The sequence below is a fragment of the Leptodactylus fuscus genome, chromosome 4 (assembly GCF_031893055.1).
Source record: "Leptodactylus fuscus isolate aLepFus1 chromosome 4, aLepFus1.hap2, whole genome shotgun sequence".
Classification (NCBI taxonomy): Eukaryota; Metazoa; Chordata; class Amphibia; order Anura; family Leptodactylidae; genus Leptodactylus; species Leptodactylus fuscus.
In genome coordinates, this window is record NC_134268.1 from 176,967,687 (window position 1) to 176,990,063 (window position 22,377).

The window sequence follows — 22,377 nt, forward strand, 5'->3', positions numbered from 1 at the left end:
TCACTGAGCTTTGAACTTCATAACCAGGTGTATCCAATCATGAGAAAAGATATTTAAGGTGGCCAATTGAAAGTTGTTCTCCTATTTGAATCTCCTCTGAAGAGTGGCATCATGGGCTACTCAAAACAACTCTCAAATGATCTGAAAACAAAGATTGTTCAACATAGTTATTCAGGGGAAGGATACAAAAAGTTGTCTCAGAGATTTAATCTGTCAGTTTCCACTGTGAGGAACATAGTAAGGAAATGGAAGACCACAGGGACAGTTCTTGTTAAGCCCAGAAGTGGCAGGCCAAGAAAAATATCAGAAAAGCAGAGAAGAAGAATGGAGAGAACAGTCAAGGACAATCCACAGACCACCTCCAAAGAGCTTCAGCATCATCTTGCTGCAGATGGTGTCACTGTGCATCGGTCAACTATACAGCGCACTTTGCACAAATAGAAGCTGTATTAGAGAGTGATGAGAAAGAAGCTGTTTCTGCAAGCACGTCACAAACAGAGTCACCTGAGGTATGCAAATGCACATTTGGACAAGCCAGCTTCATTTTGGAAGAAGGTCCTGTGGACTGATGAAACAAAGATTGAGTTGTTTGGTCATACAAAAAGGCGTTATGCATGGCATCCAAAAAAAACAGCATTACACGAAAAACACTTGCTACCCACTGTAAAATTTGGTGGAGGTTCCATCATGCTTTGGGGCTGTGTGGCCAATGCCGGCACCGGGAATCTTGTTAAAGTTGAGGGTCGCATGGATTCCACTCAGTATCAGCAGATTCTTGAGAATAATGTTCAAGAATCAGTGACGAAGTTGAAGTTACGCCGGGATGGATATTTCAGCAAGACAATGATCCAAAACACCGCTCCAAATCGACTCAGGCATGCATGCAGAGGAACAATTACAATGTTCTGGAATGGCCATCCCAGTTCCCAGACCTGAATATCATTGAACATCTGTGGGATGATTTGAAGCGGGCTGTCCATGCTCGGCGACCATCAAACTTAACTGAACTTGAATTATTTTGTAAAGAGGAATGGTCCAAAATCCCTTCATCCAGGATCCAGGAACTGATTAAGAGCTACAGGAAGCGACTAGAGGCTGTTATCTTTGCAAAAGGACGATCTACTAAATATTAATGTCACTTTTCTGTTGAGGTGCCCATACTTTTGCACCGGTCAAATTTTGGTTTGATGCATATTGCACATTTTCTGTTAGTACAATAAACCTCATTTCAATCCTGAAATATTACTGTGTCCATCAGTTATTAGATATATCAAACTGAAATGGCTGTTGCAAACACCAAAATATTTAGAACTAAAAATGATTAAGATTAATAGGGGTGCCCAAACTTTTTCATAGGACTGTATATAACACCCTATGTAGAATTTGACCTTTTGATTCACAGCACGGTGCCACTTTGATATTTCAGACCATTATGGAACCATCTTGCCAACTTCCTGTTCTGTGAACCTCAATGGTCTGTTATGACACCATATTTGCGTTCTCTCTTTACGTGTGATCCACCAAAATCATAAAAACTGGAGACTTCAGCTCACATACAGTTTGTAGCTCCAGTTGACTAAATGTTTTCATCCGTGTGACTAAGGAAACCATTTTTTAAAGAAGAGATCAGTGAAATGGAGGAAGTTTTAGACTCTTAAGGAGCTGGTTCAGATTTCGTTGACATGAGGCAGAGACTGATGGATCAAAGCCACACATCTCTCATCAGATAATAATTCCTGCTTCTTCCCATTTTTATGCCTGCGCTGTCTACGCCGATCATGTGGTTTTATTCATGCACTAAGATCACTACATTGTGCGATGTGAGATTTCTCTGCAAAAAGTAAAAGACAAACTTCAGATGATAAATTCAAACAAGATGTGCACAAATCGCTCCTAGGTCAGCGAGGAGGGAAATGTTTTGTGTGGCAGAAAGATTTACGTATTTGACTTCATTTGCAATCCTTTTATCAGAGATTAAGTTCAGCAAAATGTAACTTTCTTCAATTTGATAAAACACGTCTTTCTCTTTGACATGTAAGTACTAAAGATCAAAAAGGGGATAGTAAGAACAAAGGGGATAATGTTGGAAAGTGCCCTGTCAGTCAGTGGTAGAATGACCAGTGTTATCAGAGACCACACAGACATGGGATCCCCTAACTCGTCCACACTCCCTCAATTCGTGGGAATTCTTGAATGTACATATATATATTTATTTATAGATCCTTACTAGCTTGGCTGTTCATGGTACTAGCATTCACAGCAACCATCAGGCAGAACTGGTGATGGGTGTGAGTCCCAGTTAGGACTTGCATCAATAAATATATGGCATATCCTGTTGCTATAGTTGTGAATAACCCCTTAATACTGGGTTAAAGAGGACCGCCAGCCAGAAAGCCACACAGCGTACCTGACTATATACCACACTGTGTCCCTTCTCTACTTCTAAAAGGACCATATCTTGATTTTTAGATGCCCCCTGCTTTCTCTTCCTTTGTGCTCTGCTATAAATCCCATAGTGCCTCAGCACAGCATAACATGTTCAGCTAGAGTCAGCACCATCCCTGACTGCTTCAGTCATATCATTCCCTCTATGTTCTCCTAAATAAGATAAGAGATAAGAGTCCAGTCAGAGAGGCTGAACTGACATCCTGCGTCCCAGGTCATGTGATGTCTGACGTCATTGAAGTTGGACTACTTCGGAGGCCGACAGCGTAGGAGCCGGAAGATAGGTGAGTGACAGAGTTTTTTTTTCTTCCCCTGGGTCTCCGATTATTATACTCTGGGGTCTGAAAAGACCCCAGAGTATAATAATTGTTTATGGGTGTCCACAGTGGGACATAATACTGTGTGCAGGGGCCACTATGGGGTAAAATACTGTGTGCAGGGGCCACTATAGGGATAATACTGTGTGCAGGGGTCACTATGAGGCATAATAGAGCGCGCAGGAATGTGGAGGGGGGGGTCGGTCGAGGTCTTCGGCGTTGGTGTTGGTCGGAGGGGGGGGGCATGTCAAAATTTCGCCAAGGGGCCCCGCCATTCCTAGTTACGCCACTGAGTCCACCAGTGCCCCCTGTTTTCAAACTGAAAGTCCTCCAATCAGAACATTTTTCTCCAATGATTTTTGGTGGTTTCTGCGGTGGAGTCTGCAACAAAGACTCCAGTACAAATGTGAAGCCAGCATAATAACAGTAGGGTATTCTACTGGTAAGAGTCCAGGGTTGGTGGATATAAGACACAGTCATGTTTCTGCCATCTTTATTGTTCTATATTATTCATTTATATTGCAGCATATGTTTATAGAACGATGCTGTGCAACCTATTCACTGCTTTACATTAAAGTACAGTCTAAGCAATGTACAGATCCATATGGTACGTGGTCAGGATAGCTACACAAGATACTGGTAGTATGCCTATTAAACTTAATGCTTCTACTCAGCTCAGTTTGTTTTGGGGGACGCCCAGCACGAAATGACTTCTGAAAGTTTAATTAGTTAATACCCGAGAGCTACGGCTGAAATCTGTTTCGTCTCAAGTAATGTCTTGCATGAAGCTATGGTTAGAGCATATATTTCCATTTTAATACATAATATTTTAAGCCAACACAATAGCGAGACTTTTATTAAATGAAAACAAAGTCCAAACCTTAGATAAATATGGAGGCACTTTACTAGTCGAACACAAAGAAAGCGGCCAAGTAACCCAGTGCCCTGTGCTAATGAATATAAGGAAAGTGCAACGTACTGTACTTTGGTTAATGTCTCTGTAAGTCATAAAGAGAATGGGGAAATGTCTCCCATTTGTAGACTAGCGCTGGACATTGTCATCTCTTCGACACTAGCTGGTTTAACATGTGAAACATAGCACAGTGTATTCAGAAGAATATGGTCTATTGTCTTCTCCATGAGGAATCCTATTCTGCTGTGCCAGTAGCCATATTTTTATTAAGTTGCATGTGTATGAAATAACCCATACTTTCCTACATTAGGGAAGGTCAGTCGCTCCATATTTCCCATAAGAACATACTAGAGCCAATGATAAAAGCAACCCTGGTGGACACAACCCCTAGCCAAGGATTTGGCTTCATTCACATGGTGGTATTGTGCTCAGTATTTTGCATCATTATTTTTAAGCCAAAACTCGGTGTGGATCCAAAACACAGAAGAGTGCAATTCTGTTCATTACACTCTCTGCATTTTTTTCTGGTTATATAGCATAAAAACACTGATGCAAAATACTGAGCAGAATACTGCTGGGTAAGCGTACACGGTTGGCCATTAAATTGTTAATGTAAAGATATAGCAATAAGAGCTGATCTCCAGGGGTTCCAACCTGTTGAGAGAGGTTGTTTTCATTTGATAGTCCTTATTATGTTCCTCTTAATAAATTAAAAGGGTTGTCCTACTAAAGACATGTATTCCTTGTCCACAAATGGAAATTCAATGTGTCACATTGCTGGCGAGAATTTATCATACATTTTACACCACTGGCAGAATTACTATGATTTATTCCAGAGCCTTAAGTAAATTATACATCAAATTGACAATGGGTGTCCCATTAAAGACACCCCTATCCACAGGATAGGAAATAGCTTTCATATTCCTGAGGGGTCCCTTAGTGATGAGGAGAAAGGGGGACTGAAAGAAACACTAGTGCACTTGCGTCACCACCTCACAGGGAGGAGGCAGTCCCCTGTTCTTCTCATCATTATGTGACCACCCCATATGGCCAAATAACCATTAGTAACTCCTGTGAGGGGGTTACATCACACATACAAGTGACCTTGTAATAGTGTCAGCTACAGAGTCCATATGCTAAAAACCAAAATCGTTACAAAATATAACGCTAGTTATAGTAGTGCCAGTCAATACGTAATATGTATCCCTATATGCCTCATTGCCTATAGTATACCCTATTCCCAAACACATACAGTATGCTTGCAATATTCCACATTGCCTACATCATGTCCTAAGCGTACATTTTACTTCTAGTGGAAACTAAATCAACCAAAGACTGCTTGCGTATGGCGCCCTAGAGATCTATGACAGACTTCTGCGTGGACAGCCGTATGGCAAATGTCTTTCTCAGCACTATACACAAGACTTGTTTGCCGTTGTTGTGAGTCTGACTATACATATATATTAGTTTCCCTAACAGTCTACAGAGTATAAAATTATTGGGGAAAAAAATATTATTAATTTATTTTATTTGCACATATTTTTTGTATCTTTTCTATTAATTTTCTACTAAAAACATCAGTTTGACTCTCTGCTGTTAGGTTGGCGTATCTATGGCCCATTCATGATTTTATTCAATGTGCTTTTCATATTGTAAAGTTGGACAAATAAGAATCTGTGGTTATGTTGACATCAGTGCATTGTAAAATTTTAATGTTGCGTTTGAAATTTAAGAATGTGGCGTGACCTATTTTCTATGCATTGTACTACTAGCACAATAGGCGCTCAGTGCATGAAACATCCATGGAAATTGCTTCCAAAGCACATGGGAAAGTGCGTAGCCAAGATGGACTTAAGTTTTCGCGTGTTGCGTTTTTTCCAGCACACACCTGATAAAGAAGCCAACGCTGGCAGCCATGTTAAAAACAAATTTAGTTGTTTTGTATCCATGCATTTTCACTCCTCCAAAATTCTCTCTAGTAACACAAGAAACAAAATAGAAATGTTGGGATTTCACATAAAACATACCTAACTACTTTATCCGCTGAAGCCAATGCAGATGCTTCGCAGATCTGGACAGACTTTAATGGTTTATTTTTATGAAGCTGAGCCAATGACTGAGCCAGGAAAAGTGAGCAGCCATAGAGTGCGTGGTAAAGAAGATACTATACAACATCTATAGCAAAAATGTCAATAGTTCTAAGTGAATTTCTGAAAATGTAAGGAATAGAGATGAGCAAACACTAAAATGTTTGAGATTCGAAATCTGATTCGAACAGCCACACACTGTTCGACTGTTCAAACGGGTTTATAGTCTACTAGCTGTTACCCGCGACTTCGTCTGCGGTGATTGTAGCATTAGGTATATACAGGCACGGGTAGGGTTTTCGTAGTGTGTATAAGGGATGGGATATGAAATGTAACTTTGTATCTTGTTGTTGCTGTAATTCAGAGAATACGTGAGACTTTTGTGTTGAAGTTATTTTGTATTAGAGCTGCTATACGGTGTTGTGAGAAACTTTACATAGTGACTTTGGGACAGAAGTATTTGAAGTTAACCCTTTCCCGCCGATGGCATTTTTTGATTTTCGTTTTTGACTCCCCTCCTTCTAAACCCCATAACTTTTTTATTTCTCCGCTCCCAGAGCCATATGAGGTCTTAATTTTTCCTGGGACAAATTTTTCTTCATGATGCCACCATTATTTATTCTATATAATGTACTGGGAAGCAGGGAAAAATTTCAGAATGGGGTGGATTTGAAGAAAAAATGCAGTTCTGCGACTTTCTTACGGGCTTTGGTTTTACGGCGTTCACTGTGCAGCCAAAATGACCTGTCCCCTGTATTCTGTGTTTCGTTACGACTCCGGGGATACCAAATTTATATGGTTTTATTTACATTTTGACCCCTTAAAAAAATCCAAAACTGTGTTAAAAAATTATTTTTTGAAAAGTCGCCATATTCTGACAGCCGTAACTTTTTTATACGTGCGTGTACGGGGATGTATAGGGCGTTTTTTTTTTCGGGAACGGGTGTACTTTGTAGTTCTACCATTTTCGGGAAATGTTATTGCTTTGATCACTTTTTATCCATTTTTTTTATCAGAATCAAAACAGTGAAAAAATGGCGGTTTGGCACTTTTGACCATTTTTCCCGCTACGGTGTTTACCGAACAGGAAAAATATTTGTATATCTTTGTAGAGCGGGCGATTTCAGACGTGGGGATACCTAACATGTATGTGTTTCACAGTATTTAACTACTTTTATATGTGTTCTAGGGAAAGGGGGGTGATTTGAATTTGTAATCCTTTTTATTTATTTTTTTTATATTTTTTTTACTTTTTGTAAACTTTTTTCTTTGCATTTATTAGACCGCCTAGGGGTATTGACATGGGTGGGCGGTGTCGTGGATTGTCAGAGCGGTGGGGGTCGGCAAACATGGCTGCTCCGGAGCGTTAAAGAGAGCCTCCTGGAGTATCGTTAAGGTGAGGGGCAAAGTGGTAAAGTATATGTATATGTGATTGTGTGGGGTTAGGGGCGAGGCTGTAGAGGGCAATAGGAATTTTGTGGCTTGTAATGGTCCAAAGTGTGTGAGATTACAGAGATAGTGGTGTGAGTTTGGGTTTTGTGGGGGTCCTGGCACAAACGTATGTGCGCTATTGTGACAAAAAGTAGCCTATTGCGCAATCGGGTGTATTAACTATGTTTGTGGAAAATTTCAGCCAAATTGGTCGAGCAGTTTTTCCGTGATTGAGGAACAAACATCCGAACATCCAAACTCACAAACCCACAAACTTTCACATTTATAATATTAATAGGATGGGGGGAAATGCTCGTTTCAGGGGTAGGCAACATTCGATCAAATTATACTTACCAAGTCCATGAGTGAGGGTCGGGCTGGATTCTTCTCCCTGCGCAGCATCCCTGCGTCCTCTTCCGGCCTTGAATTCACTCTGCTAGGCATCGGGCCTAGGCAGAGCCGACTGCGCAGGCCCGATGCCTAAGCAGAGTGAATTCAGAGCCGGAAGAGGATGCGGGGACGCTGCACGGAGAAGACTTCTAAAGGTAAGAGAAGAAGCAGCGTTGATTGGCAATGTATAGCATTCTGCCAATCAACGCTGGTTCTGCATCGAATCCTAACTTCGAACAGCTAGTAGTGTTCGATCGAGTACGAGTATTTCGAATACCGTAGTATTCGATCGAATAACTACTCGATCGAATACTACTCGCTCATCTCTAGTAAGGAATAATAAATTGTTCCGTTCAGCTACAAGACCCCTCATTGTAACCAGGTGACTTCAGCAGCCAAACACTGGCTGTAACCAAAGAGTGGTGGGGGCCATGGAGCGAGAATAGCAGGGAATTTTAAGGTGAATATTTGACAATTTTTCATTTTTACAAATTTTTATATTGGGGAAAAAAGAAAAAAAAAAAAAAAAGCTTCTCATTTCCTGTTGCCATTCTGTAAACCTGTCAGCAGAATATAATGGTACTTGTGGCAAATTGTATTCTGTTAATGGCACAGAAATTGCATCCGAGTACCACCCACTGATCCACAGACGTCGATGACGAGGTGTAACTTGAAGCTTTAGGGCCCCATTGCCAAATCTGCTATGGACCCATACCCTGTTGAAAAAAACTGACGTGTACATGAGCCCATAGGAAAGAACTGATTCTAGTGCTGTCAAACACTGTTGTGTGCATGGACCCTTAGGTTGGCCTTGCACATGGAACAGTTGTAGGCCAACAGCTGCCCCCTTGCCTCATTTTAGCCAGATACCATTGGCAGCTCTTATTTCCCAGGTCCAAAGCATTGGACATGTTACATTCCAGATTTATTCCCCAATGGAATGTTGACCCATGAAACTGATCCTGACCAGCTTTAGAATTAGGGCGCTAAGGTTTAGTGTTGGCCATGTAAAGCTGTCAGCAGGTACTGTATTCCACCCAAGTCCATCATAAACATGCACACTTGTTGAAATGCAATGTGTGATTGTTCTGTACCCTGACATCTGCTGTCATGGGGATGGTTGGAGATCCCCATATAGATTGGATCATCTGGAAATTGGATATGGTGGGAGGTAAATGAGAGGAAGTGGCCATACTGTATCTCGCATTGTCCATCCTTATGTACACAAATGGGAGTACTATAATGTATGGCTGAATAAGTCGCAGTTACAATTTATGCCAATTTTCTCCACTTTAGACCACGAAAAAGACGTGCCGCTAAAAACCATCTATCTGTTCACTAGAGGAGTTAAGAAAAAAAATGACAAAAGTGCCTTCTTGAGTTGTTTTCACAAAGTTTTTTAAGGCGAGATAGTAGCCTTTCTATCTGTATATACAAACAAGTGATCAAATGGGGTTGAAAAAGTTGCCAAAACTGTCGCAATCTCACTCCGGAAAGTGTGCAGCATAGAAAGTGGAGTAACATCTCAGGACAGAAATGAAGAGTTTGGTCTTAGGCCTCGTTCACATCTGCATTCGGTAATCCGTTCTGGGAGTCTGCATGGGGACCCACCCAAACGGAATATCGAACGCATTGACAAGCGGTGTGCAGTGAAAGCACACGGACCCCATAGACTATAATGGGGTCCATGTGCTTTCTGTGCGGTCTCTGCATGAGTCACACGGACAGGAAAGTAGATCATGAAGTACTTTTCTGTCCACATGTTCTATGTGGACAGTGCGCGAAAAGCACTTGGACCCCATTATATACTATGGGGTCTGTGGGCTTTCATAATCTCACCATTTGCCAATGCGTTCATAGTCCGTTCGGGGGAGTCCCCATACGGACTCCCCAAATGGATTACCGAACGCAGATGTGAACCAGGCCTGATTGACACAGTGATGAATAATGGCCATGTGTTTTTGTGACATCCGTCACATGACCGTTTGGAGAACAAATTTATTTGAAAGTGTCTATTCACATGTCCGTTTTTCTAACTGACAATATTTATCGACTGTCCAAAAAACAGACATGCTCTATCTTTGTCCATTTTTACGGACACATGGACCCAATATAAATCAATAGATCTATTTTATTATTTATGTAAGACAGATTGACAGCTGTTTTAGATCTGTTAAAAATGGATGAGTGGGTTGGGTCAAAAAAAGAGAAACCAATTAAATTCATCTGTTATTTTCACTGACACTTAAAAACTGATGCAAAACAAATCACACTTGGCCATGGAAAACAGATAAAAGGAAACACAGGAAAAACAGCCATTAAAAATGAAAAACCGTTATTAGATATGTCAAAAACATCACTATTATGTGAATAAGGATTAGATTTAAAGATGCACCAAATTTATAAAATTTCATGTAAAACAATTGATAAATTTGGAACAAATTACAGCAAGCTAAAACTAACTTTAGGTTAGTGAAGAGCTATGGGTGCCGGTACCGCAGCTCTTCACCACCTATAGTGCTGTACTGTGAGAGCGGGGAGGAACGCCCCCTCCTCTCCTGATAGTGCTCGTCCATAGACCAGTACTGGGGGGACGATCCTCACTGCTCTCACTGTACAGCACTATAGATGCTGCTTTGAAGAAGGGCGTTCCTGACTGACTGTCAGGAACGCCCTTCTGACGGTGAAGAGCTACGGTACCGGCACCTTTAGCTCTTCACCTGGAGTCCTGAATTCGGCGCACTCTCGACTTTATATCAGTATGTAAAACCGCATGTGCCCTAAGTGATGAAAGGTCCTTAAGATTCCGTGAGTGCAAGGGGTTTTTTTTAGTTTTCGTTTTTCTTCGTCAGTCTATCTGTACAGTCATGGCCAAAAGTTTTGAGAATGACACAAATATTATATTTTCACATGATCTGCTGCCCTCTGTTTTTTATGTGTGTTTGTCAGATGTTTTTATTACATACAGAAATATAATTGCAATCATATTATGAGTAACAAAAGCTTATATTGACAGAATGAGTTAATGCAGCAAGTCAATATTTGCAGTGTTGACCCTTCTTCTTCAGGACCTCTGCAATTCTCCCTGGCATGCTCTCAATCAACTTCTGGACCAAATCCTGACAGATAGCAGTCCATTCTTGCACAATCAATGCTTGCATTTTGTCAGAATTTGTAGGTTTTTGTTTGTCCACCCGTCTCTTGATGATTGACCACAAGTTCTCAATGGGATTAAGATCTGGGGAGTTTCCAGGCCATGGACCCAAAATCTCTATGTTTTGTTCCCTGAGCCATTTAGTTATCACCTTTGCTTTATGGCAAGGTGCTCCATCATGCTGGAAAAGGCATTGTTGATCGCCAAACTGCTCTTGGACGGTTGGGAGAAGTTGATCTTGGAGGACATTCTGGTACCATTCTTTATTCATGGCTGTGTTTTTAGGCAAGACTATGAGAGAGCCGATTCCCTTGGCTGAGAAGCAACCCCACACATGAATGGTTTCAGGATGCTTTACAGTTGGCATGAGACAAGACTGGTGGTAGCGCTCACCTCGTCTTCTCCGAATAAGCTGTTTTCCAGATGTCCCAAAGAATCGAAAAGGGGATTCATCAGAGAAAATGACTGTACCCCAGTCCTCAGCAGTCCACTCCCTGTACCTTTTGCAGAATATCAGTCTGTCCCTGATGTTTTTTCTGGAGAGCAGTGGCTTCTTTGCTGCCCTCCTTGAGACCAGGCCTTGCTCCAAGAGTTTCCGCGTCACAGTGCGTGCAGATGCACTCACACTTGCCTGCTGCCATTCCTGAGCAAGCTCTGCACTGCTGGTAGCCCGATCCCTCAGCTGAAACACTTTTAAGAGACGGTCCTGGCACTTGCTGGTCTTTCTTGGGCACCCTGGAGCCTTTTTGCCAACAATGGATCCTCTCTCCTTGAAGTTCTTGATGATGCAATAGATTGTTGATGGAGGTGCAATCTTTCTAGCTGCGATAATCTACCCTGTTAGGCCATTTTTGTGCAGTACAATGATGACTGCACGTGTTTCTTTAGAAATAACCATGGTTAACAGAAGAGAAACAATGATGCCAAGCACCAGCCTCCTTTTAAAGTATCCAGTGGTGTCATTCTTACTTAAGATTGATCTCCAGCCCTGTCCTCATCAACACCCACACCTGTGTTAATGGAGAAATCACTGAAACGATGTTAGCTGGTCCTTTTAAGACAGGGATGCAATGATGTTGAAATGTGTTTTGGGGGATAAAGTTCATTTTCTAGGCAAATATTGACTTTGCAAGTAATTGCTGTTAAGCTGATCACTCTTTATAACATTCTGGAGTATATGCAAATTGCCATTAGAAAAAACTGAAGCAGTAGACTTTGTAAAAATTATTATTTGTATCATTCTCAAAACTTTTGGCCATGACTGTACATACTTCAGAATTCCTTTAATCCAGAACCGAATAATGCAGAAAGTTTTCATTTGGAACTTACTTTCAACACAGAACTGCCAGATAATATACCATCAATATCATCTAGTTGACTGCTCAGCGGGAGCAAGTTTGGAGACTGTTCGTGGAGAGTATAGTGATAGAAGTATAGTTTATGTTCACATGTTCATGACGACTGTCTACACCTAAAAACGACGGTAGTTTTATATGCTTGCCTATCATAAAAAAATCCTGAATAATTGATAACTATCAATCCCATCGATTCCGGATGAAAGGAATTTTATTGTGGGAATATTTCTATGAATTACTAGTTATTTCTTGTCCTGCCTGTTTTCTACCAGGGCTTGCTAGTTTCTGTGTTGCTAAATAAAATAATGGTAGAATTTAAGCAAAGCGACACAAAAACATTATAAAAGGGAAACTTGTTTTTCTATATACGGTTCCAAATAAATTCATTAGCAGAGATGCTTATTACTTCTTATAGGCTCATATTTGGGATTTATGTTTCCTTGGCAGTCTGTCTTCAGTGTGCACATTTTCTTTGAAAGCCACATAAAAAATATTTAAACACTGCAGCGCCTCTTGTAATATTTTAGTATTTCAATAAATTGTAGGGTACTAAAGTATAAAACTACCCAGGAGTTTTGTAACCCTGTTCCGCTGGAGCCATATAATCCACACACAGGTAGCGTTTGTAAAGATCAATCGTCTGGAAAGAAAGTCGAGGTGCTTTACACATGGAGGATAAGAAAGCAAAAGAAAAACACAACAAGCGTCTGAGACATTACTAGCGGTCACATATAGTGCAGGGCGCGTTACGATAATGAAGTCAAGTCCGTTTAGGCTGGTTTTATTAAGTATATTTTAATATGGCCTGAGTAAATTTTATGGTTAATAAGCGAAACACAATAAAGCCCGATGCAACTTTCATGCTCTTAAAAAATGGAGCTCGGCTTACGCACAGTATGTATAACGTGCTGAGAAATGTATGAGAAATACTATGTAAATGCTAAGCACGCACTTATTTGTCAGATTTTTTCATCAGAAACCAAGAGATTTACATAGATATTTCTGTTCAAACTAAACCTGATGTAATGTGAGTATAACATAGGCAAGTTCCACATTATGTCAGATTCTTATCATTGGTATGTCATGATTTTGGTCAAAATTCCTCCTTATATAACAGTGTGTTGTGTTTTATTAGTATGTAAGGTATCTTGAGGGGCAGCTCTCTGCACCTATGCCTATGGTCACCAGTGTCCCTCTGCTTGCTACCACATTGCTCTCTCTCACAGTGGCCACCGCATACGGCCCCCGGCCTCTTCTCCTACCTGTAGAGCCATTACTTCCTGCAGGCTTCATCGAGCTGAGGCCTTATATGCCACAAGTGCTCTGGCTCTCCTCTGGAATTGCTGTGTCTTTAGCTGCAAATGACACTTACAGCCGGTGCCTGCATCATGACTGTCTGTAAGGCCTGGGACACATCTGCATGTCCGCACGAGAGAAAAGTGCTGCTTGAAGTACTTTTCACTCCGCATGATTTGTGCAGAGACCGTGTGGAAAACACACAGACCCCATTATAGTCTATGGGGTCCGTGTGGTTTCATTGTTCACTGCTTTTTAATGCTTCCGGTATTCCGTTTGGGGGGGTTCTCAAGCGGACTTACCAAATGGAGATGTGTACCAGACCTAAGAAAATCTGGCAATCCGGACCTGCCCCTGGTGCACTAGGAGGTTGACCTATCATGTTATCTGTATTGTTTCTGTTAAAGGGTTCCACCTGGCACTATTATTGACTTTGGGAGGTATTTTGAACCTGACAGACTCTCTTAAAGGACCCCTTCACCGTTGGGCTATTTAAGGCACCTCCCCTTATTGGAAGGGATCTGAGCAATAAGGCAGGATTCACATCTACATTGATTCCTCTTAAAATCTGCAAAGATAAAATTCCTACAAGGACTTTTCAGTATGAAAACAGGTGGAAACCCAGTGGACCCCATTATAGTCTATGGGCTCCGCGGGTTTCCACAGGTAACCGCTTTTTAAGTGGACAGGGTCTCTTTCATTTGGGTCCACATTGGGCATTTAGCCTTTGAGTCTTGTCCTTGTGGTGATGGATTGTGGCTGTCTAGTCTGTTTGCCCGTTTTCTGAATTCTTATGTCTTTTCCAGCATTTGAACATGTTCCACCTTCCCTGAGGTCTAGTCTGTTGTACAGTATAAGAAACAACTGACCCAGCCTCGGTTAGTTTACTGACTGTTTCCCTCCCTGACTCATCTGTGTCAGCTATCACTTAACGTGGACGACTCTTACAGCAAAGACCAAATCACTGTATGAGAGTAGTCCTAAGCCAAACCAGTTGTGTCCAAAAGCATTGCAATATACTGTAGAGCCATGTAGGATAATACACTGAATACAAATGAAATAAAGTTGGGGGATTAAATGGGTTTTCCAGGACTTTTTAATTAATGATCTAGCCTTAGGATTGAAGATCAATGAGGGTTGAATGCCCAGGATCAGCTATTTGAAGAATCAGCAGTTCTCCCTGAGTGTCACTTCCCCATCATTGGCCATGTGACGTCACCTTTATCAGTTGCATGGTGCGTTCACAGCTAAGTCCTATTCAAGTGAATAGAACAAATGCACGGCACTGTGCTTGGTAAGTACTGACAAAGCAGCAGCGCTCACCTGAATGCTGCAGCCTCTTCAAACAGCTGATCAGCCTGGGGCCTGGGTTGCCAAATTTTAATTGATGATATATTTAGACTAGAGAAACCCCTTTAAGGGAACTGTTGAATGATATGGAGTAGGCACTCATATCAGTCACTAGTTTAACTCTTTAGGAGCATTGTATATCTTAGATGAGGTCACATGACAAATTTCTCTTTAGCCCTGTCTCCTTGAATCGGCTGTACAACATCATCTTTGCAACTAATGCTATCTATGCTCATATAGTTTGATCAATAATGAAGTATGTACAATGTGTAGGAGGAGTTCACACTATCGTTACTAATGTCCGCTGCTGTCTTCAGTCATAGGATAAGAACAATGGACATTGGCTGTCACAGACTGATTCTGTATCTGTTCCTATTGACTCTAATGTAAAGAACATGACAGAAGCTAACTTTACTTCCGGCATGTTTACATTAATGTCAATGGGAATCACTCTGTGACAGCTTATGTCCGTTGTAGTCATCCTATGACAGAAGACAGCAACGGACATCAGTAAAGGTAGTGTGAATGCCTCCTAAGCAAATTGTTATTGGTCAGAAATAATCATGTGACATCATGTATGTATAACCATATTACAATCCACTTTGGCTATTACTAGGGACATGACTTCTTTCCTTAATGGCCACGTTTGGGCTACCTAATTGGTCTAATGATAAGCGAACTTGCTGCAGTAACTAATGACGCCTTAAGTCTAAATCGTTACTTGGTCGCGTTGACATTCTGTAGAGAACCTAGAAGTTGGCAGCGGTCTATAAACCATATAACTTTTAAGAGGTAGAAGCATAAAAAGTAGCTCTTTTGGACGTCACCCTGGTGAGTGTATGTTTCGCACATCACTTGTCGTTGATGTTTTTGGGCCACGTTCGCTTGTGTATTAGTACATTTCCAATTCCAGTTTTATTTATGCCTTCGGTGGCCAGGATTCTTTAATAAGAAATGTATTGGAGTCCCTGAGAGACATTTAAAACAGCTTATTCAGACTGTTTGGCTGGCTTAGATGACTTTATTGCTGTTATTAAGAAAACATTAAGAAGGCTTTTCATATTTAGCATTTAGATTGATACGTTTTATAGTATTGCTTCATAGGGAAGCTGCTATTAAATATTTATTTGACAGGAATTATTACTTTAAATGGACGGTAGTGTCTCATATAGAGTCGGGTGTTTCTTATAATTATGACTCCGTATAGCACATATTACTTGTAAATATAAGCTCTTGTGTCGTCTTCTGCTGTCAGATTATTAGATATTTTTTGTCCTGTATTTGTACATTATATATCTGGATCCGTAGCCCCAGCTATATGTAAAAACAGTTACTGTAACTGTACCTGTATAAAAACCTATTTTACATATTGTCATTTTTTTATTGGCAGGTACATACTTATATAGACATTCTGTTCCATTTTTCGTTGCATACAGTCTTACACGAACACAGTGTGAATTTAGTCTCCTAAACTGCATGAATCTATATTTACAAGCTCTGCAATTTTTTCTCAAATGTGGTTTTATAGTTTGTTTTTCTAGACAGACCACTGTCTGCCATAGGATGATACCCTGTCGACATCACATTGATCCGTATTAGTGCTGTCAGCTCTGGTCCCCATATCCAGGCTCCAAAAAAAGCAAAGAAAGAAACCAGATCATTAAAGTTCCTGATGTTGCTTCTGGTCCTACATGATAATTTATGGATTTCAGGTAGAAAATACATAGTTTGTAACAATGTTATAGGTTCAGAATTAAATCAAGGCTACTCTATAAAGCTCGTGTAAAAAACGGGGATTGTCTTTATAGAGGACGTGAAGATTTATATGGCCACCTAAATTTCAGCCATACCAGATGATGACCTAATGATTTTGCTTTTGCCATTGACAATCCCAACAAAACCTAATCTGTATGTAGCAAATCTGCACGGATTTCAAATTGTGATATCATTTCCCAAATCCAGAGCATGTCCATTTGGGGGGAATTCCTCGTCACCCTGCTGGTGCAAGATTCACCATTGTAATGAAGAAGCTACAGTTTCTTAATAATCCTAGCACATCTGGGGAGGTCGTTGTACCAGAATTAAAGTATACACCAGGAAACGGTCATAGATTTATGCTGTACTTCACATCAGTTTTCTGGCATTATTTGTAGTAAATGTGATTGGTGAAGGCATCCCCAATCCTGACCATATTGATCCCTGTCTTTCTCTTCTCACTTGGCACAGAAACACCAGAGTGTGGGGTGTTTTTTATAGAAATATGGTTCATGCACCAAAAATGAGCCACTTTTACCCCTGTTTTCTGGCATAGTTTAAGAGGTTGTCCAGGATGAAACAAAATTTTCATATTAGGCCGGGGAGAGTGAACCCCCCCCCCCCAAAAAAAAACAAAACAACAAAACACTCACTTGTCCCCGGTGTTGTCCAGTCTTGGTGCTCTGCTGTCTTGTTTTGCTAGAAGTCCCCGCTGCACTGTGAAGCCCTATGCTCTTCACTGAGGCCGCGGGGACTTGCACTAGAAGAAAGCACCAAGAAGCAGGACCCGAATGTGCTGTTAGCCACTGGAGCACTGGGGACAGGTATGGTTTTTTTTCACTTCCCCCAGCTTAAAAAAAAAAAAAAAAAGCAACACGGTGGCTCAGTGGTTAACACTGCAGCCTTGCAGCACTGGAGTCCTGGGTTCAAATCCTGCCAAGGACAACATCTGCAAGGAGTTTGTATGTTCTCCCCATTTTTTCATGGATTTCCTCCCTTACTCCAAAGACATACTGATAGGGAAAATGTACATTGTGTTCCCTATATGGGGCTCAAAATATACATTAAAAAAAAGAAATCCTTTTGATATAGTAAATTGTGTTGTGAAAAAATTGTACTGTGTATGTAACACATCCTGATTTTGATGCTGGTTCACTATGGGTTTCTTGTAGAACTAGACTGAAAATTATCGCTGTACCCAGCCTGGCCTTATGATAACTATGATCATAACTAGAAGAATTGTGGGCACCTTGCTAAGAATTCCAGGACTTCAGCTGATGTTAAGAATGTAGTGGAGGTTTTTCACATTTTTTCCTATGCAAAGTCCTGGTCTTGTCCCCTTTGTTGGAACAGAGTTGTGTTGCTGTTGCCTACACAACAGATGATCGCACAGCAGAAAAACTAATAAACATGCTTCTGATGATCAACCGCAGTCCCAGAGATCAAACCCCCATAAAGAATGGCATAATTGAATACCCCTTAACCATACCTTTATTAGATCTTGTTCCCTCTCTCACAGTAAGAAGTCACAGCACAATCTCAAGCACCGAACAGGAGATGAATTACCCATCAGCTATATATAACGAAATCCAGATTTCTCCATGTGTCTGAACGTCTGCAAATTCTTCACCTCTAGTTAACATGTATCACCATGAAAGCTGTACGTTCGGTACCCCGTAGTGTTAAGCTGTAGATATTTCTTTCTGGCTGTGACATTTATCTAGCAATTAGCTAATACATTCTTGTGATGCTGATAATAAAAGGTCAAGTCAGACACTTAAAAACACCGTATTTACATGTGTCAAGTAAGAGTGCACCATAAGAAATTGTCTCCAGCAGTAGCCGTGTTTCGGCGCGTGAATGGCGCCCACTCTGCAAAACTGTAAATGACAAGAAAAGCTTTTATTAAGTAGATCCTGTTAGGTTAATTAGCTCTTTCTTTGCGTTTTTAGCTTGGCCACGATCAGGTCATTTATCATGGCGGCAGAGAGCTGTCAGGGTCAGACAATAAATACTCAGTAATGATTAATAAAATATTATGTGCAGCTTTATCTTCATGAGATAGGCCACCTAGTATTCACAGCCAGTGAGGCCAATGTACGACAAGGCTTCACTCGACCATTACTGATTTCTATGGGGGAAAAAACCCTATAAAACCTGGTTAGTTTGTCTGTTCATAACACAATTGTGTTGCTCTGATTATGTGACAGAAGAGTTAAGAAGAAGTGATTTGTGTGGTTACATAGCGGATGTTTTGTGCAATATGAAGTCATCTCATATTGTGCGTTTCCAAGATGACTCAGTGCACCACAATCCCATTGCAACTCCACCCAGTATTTGCCAAAGACCAGTAACAGACTGGGCAAAATCACTGTGGGTGGTGATATAAAGTTGTAGCAAGATGGATGGGATTTACACAAATCCCATCTACATACTACATAGAAAATAACAGACTATAAAACAACTTGTGCTGCAGGTTTACACCCCATAAGGGTGCATTCACACTGAGTATACGCTGAGCTGGTTCTGAACGTAAAACACGTTCAGAATCAGCGCGTACAGTGCAGATCCCATTCATTTCAATAGGAGCCGGCATACGTGCGCTCCCCATTGAAATGAATGGGCTGCTTTTTTCCCTATTGGTTTCAATGTGATATGCGCGTATCACATTGAAACCAATAGGGAAAAAAACAGCCCATTCACTTCAATGAGGAGCGCACGTATGCCGGCTCCCATTGAAATGAATGGGATCTGTTCTGTACGCGCTGATTCTGAACGTGTTTTACGTTCAGAATCAGCTCAGCGTATACTCAGTGTGAATGCCCTCTTACAGTTATTGAAGCTTCTTTAGGTTCAGTCTGCCCTCTACTCTCCAGTCTTACTAAATGTGCATTATACAGATGAAGATGGCTGTCCATTCCTAGTCCTGGATCTTCTGCTAATTCTCAGCAGGGTCCAACAGACATAGACAACTCTTTTCTTAACATATATACAAGTGACTGGAGATGAGCGAACAACGTTCGATCGAATTGGTATTCGATTGAATATCAGGCTGCTCGAAGTATTCTATTCCAATCGAATACCACGCAGCAAACACACTAAAAATTCAGGGTGATACAGTGTACAGCATTCAGCCAATCAACGCTGGTTCTGCCGGAGGAGGTGGAGTCTAAGATCGGTCCACAGTAGTCTCCATTGTGGTCCAATCTCAGATGTAGCAGAGTTGACACAGCACTGCTACATCTCAGGTATAGTAGAGTTGACACAGCGCTGCTACATCTCAGATGTAGCAGCGTTGAGCGCACAGCGCAGCTACATCTCAGATGTAGCAGCGTTGAGCGCACAGCGCTGCTACATCTCAACTGTAGCAGAGTTCAGCGCAAGGCCAGCTCTGCTGCATCTCAGGTGTAGCAGAGTTCAGTGCACGGCCAGATCTGCTGCATCTCAGGTGTAGCATAGTTCAGCGCATGGCCATTTCTGCTGCATCTCAGGTGTAGCAGAGCTCCGCACACAGCCAGCTCTGCTGCATCTCAGGTGTAGCAGAGTTCAGTGCATGGCCAGCTCTGCTGCATCTCAGGTGTAGCAGAGTTCAGCACACAGCCAGCTCTGCTGCATCTCAGGTGTAGCAGAGTTGAGCGCACAGCTCTGCTACACCTGAAATGTAGCAGAGCTGTGTCAACTCTGCTATTCCTGAGATCGGACCACAATGGAGACTGCTATGGACCGATCTTAGACTCCGCCTCCTCACAGACGAGCCTCTGGCAAAACCAGCGTTGACTAGCCAAATGCTGTACTCTGTATGGCATTCGGCCAATCAACGCTGGTCAATGCATTCCTATGGGAAAAAGTCAGCTCCCGCTCAACTCTTATTATCGCATTATTAGTGGCGTAATACAGGTACTTGGGCATGTTAGATGCCCCCAGGCATGCTTCCCCTGCTGTCTCAGTTGCATTCCAGAGGTGTTGTCCTCATTTGCTGAGGTGTCATAGTGGACTTGGTGACTCTCCTTAGTCGAATAGTATTTTCCCCTGAAACTAAGCTTTTTTCCCCATAGACTATAATGGGGTTCGATATTTGTTCGAATAGTCGAATATTGAGGGGCTATTCGAAACGAATATAGAATATTTCATTGTTCGCTCATCTCTACAAGTGACATTAGATATGGAAGTTCTTAGACCTCCCCTCCCCCTATGAGACAAGTGAAATTTTGACCCACTTCATTTGAATGATTGCCATTTAATACTACAATTCCTCTGCCCCTGCTTGGAAGATGCCTGGTAAAGTGCAGCTTTTTTATAAGATAACTTCACCGGAGTTATAGAATATGGCCGTGGTCTTCATGAGACAACCCCTTTAGTGCTACTCTAATGAAGCGGCGTACTATAAGGGTGAGTTCACAATGTGGTTCATGACTGTGCCTTGGTCTTCATTTCGATCTATTACTTGGTCCTGTCTTATAAAATATAAAAAACAAAAAAAACTTTGCAAGTCTTCAGTAGGTTCCGGTAGATTTTTTTTTTTTTTTTTTTTTTTTTATATTTTATAACCACTGGCTAACACGGTACCAAAACAAACATTGGTCCTGTCTTGGCATGCACAAAATGACTGGGGTCACTCTCTCAACCAATAACTGACCAAAGCGGGTTACCAAAGTTATTGGCCAAGTTTAATTCACAGTCATTGCCTGCTGGTCAAGAAGGAGACCTGGAAGTAGAACCCAGCAGAGCCCGAGCAGGCGGTGGGTGATTGGTGAGGTTAGTACTGCTTATTTGTTTCTCTAATCCATTTTTCTTTTTAACAATCCCCTGGGCAACCCATTTAAAGTGACACCGACCTGATGAAGAGCTGCGTCCGTATTTACAGACGCAGATGTTATTTCCACTGAAAGCTGCATGTCATACTACATGTCACCTAATTACCAGGAATAGCCTTGTAGGGCTCTATTCACACCATTATTATCACATAATACTATAACAGCAAAAACAATGCAATCTCCGGTCCTGTTCTTGCCATTAAAAATACCAGAACCCAAGTGGAAACCTGGTGGATCTCATGATAAGTAAATGGATTGGACCCAACATAGCTCTATTATATATGAAAGCCATAACTCTACAGAGATTTACCTGAACAGGCTGGGAACGCGTGAGTGGCCCTAAGAAGGCCCCTTAGGACATATGGTATAGGAAAGGGGGTTATTTATATGAAAAATACATCATATACATCATACACACTGACAGTCATATTGTACATGTGTACTTTCTTTAAAAACATGACAAGTTTTAGAAGTGACATGATATGGAAGGGAGAATTTGTTAACATTCGGGAAACACTGTACATGTAATTCTTTGCATCTTCTATTGAGTTTGTTCACACTTCAATGGTTTTTGTCACGTTTTTTAATTAAAAAATAATTTAACAAAAAGCTTCGCCAATGAGAGGCGCTCTGCTACAACACTGGATCAATATGATATGTACATACTTGTATAAATGGAGTGTCATGTATCCTGTATCCTGTACATGATATCGCCTTCAGAGATTAGAATGCAGGAATGTAGAATGTTGGGTATTAGATACTACAAGAATGTATGTCACTGTATGTGACAAGTGGACCCAGAGATAGTGTCTACTTTCTTTTTCCAGCGCCTTTTAAAAAATAAATTTTCTAGCCTTCTACATTTTTGGAACTAGAGTATATACAAGTGAATGGGAAATGAGATGCAAGAACTCAGCACAGCCACTACAAGAACAGAGCTATCTGCTACTAGCTCTGTTCTCTGTACGCCATTTGCTGAGAAAAGCTGATCGGCAGGGATCCTGGGTGTCAGACCCCAACCAATCCAATCCATCCTAAGGATAGATCATCAATATTGTTAGCCCTGCAAT

General features: G+C 41.3%; 1 protein-coding gene across 1 annotated transcript in view; it reads left to right on the forward strand.

Annotated features, from left to right (window-relative positions):
- The window catches only part of JAZF1 (JAZF zinc finger 1), a 213,447-nt gene that overhangs the window by 126,643 nt on the left and 64,427 nt on the right, over positions 1-22,377 (forward strand). The window lies entirely within an intron of this gene.